The sequence below is a fragment of the Spermophilus citellus genome, assembly GCF_964194105.1.
Source record: "Spermophilus citellus genome assembly, chromosome: 17".
Taxonomy (NCBI): domain Eukaryota; kingdom Metazoa; phylum Chordata; class Mammalia; order Rodentia; family Sciuridae; genus Spermophilus; species Spermophilus citellus.
In genome coordinates, this window is record NC_138199.1 from 56041711 (window position 1) to 56047625 (window position 5915).

Sequence of the window (5915 nt, forward strand, 5' to 3'; positions counted from 1 at the left end):
CTCTTTTTGCAGGAAAATTCCTCCAAATGTTATGGCGCGGTTGCAATAAATCACCGAAAAGCAGGAGCCGGAACCATCTTTATTCACCAGCCGGCAGTCCAGACCCACCAGCTGGCGGGCCAAGGGCCAGGCTGCAAGTCCACACCCTTCGACCCCCTCCTGGGGTTTGAATACACCTTTTATAGTCCAAAACCATATTAATCATAAGTGGCTGTTGCTATGATTCAAAACCACAAACAAGGGCTGGGGATGTGGCTCAAGCGGTAGCGCGCTCGCCTGGCATGCGTGCGGCCCGGGTTCGATCCTCAGCACCACATACCAACAAAGATGTTGTGTCCGCCGAGAACTAAAAAATAAATATTAAAATTAAAAAAAAAAAAAAACCACAAACAAATGTCATGGGATCCAAAATCATAAGGAGAAGGGGAAGTGGGACAAAACCATCCTAGTTGAGTACAAGTTAAAGAATGGTTACTAACGGCTGAACAATCATTCTCTGAGAGGGTACATTGTCCAAGCAAAATGGGAACCAAAGAGAAAAATTTTACATTGTATAGGAATTGCTATTTTGTGTTGCCAAACATGCTAAACTAACTGTTGATGGGTACAGAGGGCGGGGCTTTCCCATGGGACAAGCATTTCTTATATGACATGAGTCTCAAGGGTAAAATTAAGTCTGTTTGGTCATTCCCATATAGCCTGGCCCATAACACAAACAGTCGTCTATATTTTTCCCTCCCAACTTTCCTCTCATCCTTTCTCTACATTATTGAAATAATCTTAAAATAACTTCACACTTGGCGGGGTGTGGTGGTGCATTCCTGTAATCCCAGCGGCTCAGGAAGCTGAGGCAGGAGGACAGCAAGTTCCAGGTCATTCTCAGCAATTGAGCGAGGCTCTAAGTAACTCAGTGAAACCCTGTCTCAACAAAGGGCTGGGGATATGGCTCATTGGTAAAGCGACCCGCCCCCGCCCCCCCTTCAATCTCCCATTCAAAACACACACACACACACACACACAGAGAGAGAGAGAGAGAGAGAGAGAGAGAGAGAGAGAGAGAAAAGTTATACAGAGAATTTCTCTGTACCCCTTACCCTGGTCTGCCAACCGTCAACAGGGCCACATTTTGCTTTATAACTCTCTCCTTTTATAATATTCTCCCCCAAAACACACACACACACGCACACACACCCATATATTTTTCTTTATTGAACCACTTCTAGGTTGCACATGCAATGTCCCTTCACCCCCCAGATACTTAAGTGTGTGTTTCCTGGGAACATGGCCATCTGGAAATTTGACATGAACACCATACTATAAGCTACACTCCCAAGTTCAGATTTCTCCAGCTATCCCAAAGCGTCCTTTAGAGAGATTTGTTTTCCTGGCCCAGGACCCAGTCTGGAATCCCTTGCTGCATTTAGTTGCCAGTACTCATTCCGTGCCCTTCTGCCTTTGCGCCGTCTTTCACAACCGGCACGCCGTTCTTTGAAGACGCAGGATACTTATTCTGTAGAATGACCCTGGGTTTGGATCTTGCCCTCTTTTGAACCTGCCCCAGTCAGTCTCTTGTGCACTGCTCTCCTCAAGGTCCATCTCCAATCCCCCCCACCTCACCGGAATCCTTCAGCAGCTCTCTACTGGGTTGGGCGGTCCCTCGTTCTTGAAATACCTTGTCTGGGCTTGGTTTCCAGAACACCTTGCTCTCCAGATTTTCCTTCTGCCTGTCCTTCTAATGTCCTTGACTTTGGGCTCATGCCTGGGCTCCGCCCTTCTACTTGTGGCGGATGGACACCCTCTCCCTTGGGGAGCTCCTCCCAACTCCTGGCCGAGGGTCCTCACTTCTCTGCTGACAGTTCTCAAAATAGCTCCAGGCTGCAGTCCAGCCTGGTACACCCAGCTGCCTACCTGCCACCTCCTCTTGACTCTCTGAGGCGCATCTCTAGCTTGTGCTCTCCTAAACTGAGCTGCAAACAGGGCAACACGCACCTCGCTCCGCCTCCACTTCCAGCCTCCTCGACAAACTTGGTCCTCGCCCAACTCAGAATATGACAACCGTGTCCTTCCTTCCAGTAGCTCTGGCCAGAACCGCTGGAGTCACCGTCCACTCTTCTCTTTCACACCCATATGTTCCCCGTGTGTCCGCAAATGCCAGCGGCTCTACTTTCAAAATACAACCAGAATCTGGCCACTGCGCACCCCCTGCACTGCGACAACCCCGGGCCCAAGCGCTCACTATCTCTTTCCTGGGAGAACGCAATCCCTCTTTCCTCACCGGCCTTTCCGCTTCTCTGCACTCGCCCCCGCGTCGGGCCTGTCAGAAGTATTAAGTCGTGGTACGTCCCTCTCGAGCCGCGGCCCACGCTCAGAGCCTCTCGCTTTCTCACCAGTAGGAGAGCCCACTAGTCCCCGCCCGACCTGCTCGCCACGCCCTCTCCCGCCGGGTCTCCTCTTGGTGACCCCGCCCCAGCTATTCGGGCCTCCCACGCCGGTCGTTGAACCGGGCGTCTGAACCAGCGGTTTCCTCTGCCTTTCCAGGCTCCTCCCCTCCTGCCCTGGAAGCAGCGGGCTTAGCTCCGCTAACGGCGTAGATCCTCCGAGGGCCCCCTTTGCCAAGACTCTGTCCACCCCTTGAGGCGGCGAGAGCGTGCGTTCCTCCGGGGACTACATTCTGGAGACCGACACCTCAACCTCCAGAAAGTTGACTTCATCTCTTTTTTTTTTTTTTTTTAAAGAGAGAGTGAGAGAGGAGAGAGAGAATTTTTAATATTTATTTTTTTTAGTTCTCGGCGGACACAACACCTTTGTTGGTATGTGGTGCTGAGGATCGAACCCGGGCCGCACGCATGCCAGGCCAGCGCGCTACCGCTTGAGCCACATCCCCAGCCCCGACTTCATCTCTTAAAAAAAGAAAATATTGAAAGATTAAAAACAAAGAAGAATGCTGGGAAGAAAAACCTCGTAGAGTTGTTTGCGTCTTTCTCGTCCAGGCTTTTCCTCCTGGTTCCGGGGCAATGAGGCCGGAAGAGCTTTCTAGCCAATTGTTTTAGAGGCGGTGTTCTATTTCAAGGCGAGAGGGCGGGCACCGAAGGCCCGGCACTGCTTGTGTGGGGCGGGGCATGCAAATTTACAGTGTCTCTTTCTCCCGGGAGCTATGGGAGCAAAGAACAAGGTGAAAGTTTCCCCCCGAATAGCAATAATCTGACAAAATTTTATGGTTTCCAAGTTGAATCCCTTATGCACAGTCACACTCGCGTGAGGGTGAGTCTTTAATTGAGCGTGAAGGTTCTCACCGTGAGCTGAAGATGTGTGGCGCGACGAGTGCCACGGGTGACCATAGCCAGCCCGGTATCGCTTCTCGGCCTTTTGGCTAAGATCAAGTGTAGTATCTGTTCTTATCAGTTTAATATCTGATACGTCCTCTATCCGAGGACAATATATTAAATGGATTTTTGGAGCAGGGAGATGGAATAGGAGCTTGCTCCGTCCACTCCACGCATCGACCTGGTATTGCAGTACTTCCAGGAACGGTGCACCCCCCTCGGGGGATAAGTTGGTGAGTCTAAAGTTAGACTGCTTTTGCTTACGTGCCTTGTGGTGTAGCGTGTGGCTGGGCGCGAGCTTTCTTCCCTGCTCGGACTCTGCCTGATGTGTGGCGGTGTTGTTTATCTTTTCCATTGCTGACGCTTACCAGCCAGCAGGAAAACTGATCTCGGAAACAGGATCCTCTAGTTTCTTCTACTCTCCAGGTAAGGCCACTTTTTCGCCTGCCTGCGGTGTTACTTTTGGTGCGTTTTCCGTCTCCCTGAGGGAGCCTCCTGTACGTGAGCGTTTCTGGTTCTTGCGGGGAGTTTTGGTTTTTGTATGGAGGGCAATGTTATGACCGAATCATCATCACTGATACTGATGGCAGCATGTTACATTAAGTTATATTGATTTATAAGTTTTATTTTTACTGGTAATGCATAGAATAGGTTGGAGATGCTAAACCTATTGAATTTATCTATTAAACCACAATTACAAAAGCAAAAAGGGGGAAATAAGCTCCACAAAATAATCTTAATCATTGTTCATTCTAAGTTTTAAAAATCGTGACATTGAAGGTTGCACTACTGCCTTAGGTTTATTGGGCCTAGTTTGGTGGAAAGATTTACACAGGACAGTGGAAAGCATCAGATCCAGTGATAATGTGGGGTAGAGGTCATGATTGTTTTTTCCCAGAAGTTACTATAAGGTGTTATTTGGGTGCCATCATATATGGAGGACATGGAGCCAGGGTTCAAATGACTAAAGATAGATCCAGAGATGTCAACCCTGACTCCCAGAAGGAACAGGAAGCTAGTAAGAAGGAAAATAATGAAAAAGACTCTGGAGGGACCAAACATTCAAACTGCCATCATGGAAGCAATTGAAGAATCTGATGCAACAGCTGAGCAGATGATTCAACAACAAAGAGAAATTAAGTTTCCAACCACAATGTTTATGACCATGATAGATCTATTGAGTTGTCAGGTAAGTGGGGTCTATGGAGAAATTTATTGGACCTATTTCCCAGATTTTGTTTTTTAAAGAGAGAGAGAGAGAGAATTTTTAATATTTATTTTTTAGTTCTTGGCGGACACATCTTTGTTGGTATGTGGTGCTGAAGATCGAACCCGGGCCGCACGCATGCCAGACGAGCGCGCTACCGCTTGAGCCACATCCCCAGCCCTATTTCCCAGATTTTTATGAGAAAGTCCATATAGTCCATAAAGTCTATATATTTGGACTATATGGACTTTCTCATAAAAAGCCAGTCATTTCAACAGAACAAAACTACCACTACCTTATTGCTCTAATCATTCTGCAATAGAATTTTGCACATTTTGGGACTGGGATTGTAGCTCAGTGGTAGATCACTTGCCTTGCATGCATGAGGCACTGGGTTTAAAACTCAGCACCACATATATATAAACTAAAGATATTGTGTCCATCTACAACATATATATATATATATATATATATATATATATTTATGTAAAAATTTGGCACATTTCCTAAATGGATGGAATGTGTAAAAATGTCTTGCCAGTCAGTACAAGATAGTTTCTAAAAATAGTGGATATATTTTGGACTGGTCTTCAAGAATTGATAAAAGATAACGATGTAAGAATGCCATGACCCCTGGAGGTTTTGTTGATAATATTCTAACCTTCAGCAAAGGCATTATTCAAAAAGATCATTGGTGTTTAATTGCGGTGTCTACACTATACAGATGGCCCTAATCCTGATTTTGTTGGCAGGAATTGCAAAGAGGGTCCCTGCTATGGCCTTCGAACCTGTGTTGAATTTCCTTATGGTTTAATTACTGGAAATGTAAGAGTTAAGAATAATATAGATATACTTATAGCCTGTAAAAGATGCACTCTAACTAATTACATCAATAGATTTAATAGAGATGATAATCCTTCACCAACCCTCCTTTGTCTTACTACCAGTCAACATTTCAGATCCATGGTATGCTGATGCTGGTGTTCAAGTTCTACAACAGATCCATGTTCAGTTAACCAGACCTAAAGGAGCTCTTGGTCTCCTAATTCTTGGAGTGGCTGCTTTAATCTCATTTACAGCTGTTACTGTAACAAGGTCAGTGGCTCTATCTCAGAACATTCAATATGCAAATTTTCTCAATAATTTGGCTCAAAATACTTCCAAAGCCCTCCATTATCAGATAAATACTGATGGAAAGATTGAAACTAAATTGAACGCCTTGGAAGCTACTGTCATAAATATCAGCAATGAGCTATGCGCTCACAAGTTTAAATAAAGGCTTAAATGCCACGCTGACTAGAAATATGTCTGTGTTACTGCAGCCAAATATAATGTTCCTATAGGGAACAATAGCCAGCATCTCATTGGGGAGTTCTTCCTGTTGA

General features: G+C 46.2%; 1 long non-coding RNA gene across 1 annotated transcript; it reads right to left on the bottom strand.

Annotated features, from left to right (window-relative positions):
• Positions 1 to 1188: 1188 nt before the first annotated feature.
• Positions 1189 to 2714, bottom strand: LOC308636507. Its single transcript, XR_014019427.1, has 2 exons — positions 2276 to 2714; positions 1189 to 1510 (listed from the first exon to the last, which is right to left on the bottom strand). It is a non-coding gene; the product is annotated as an uncharacterized lncRNA (long non-coding RNA).
• Positions 2715 to 5915: the final 3201 nt, after the last annotated feature.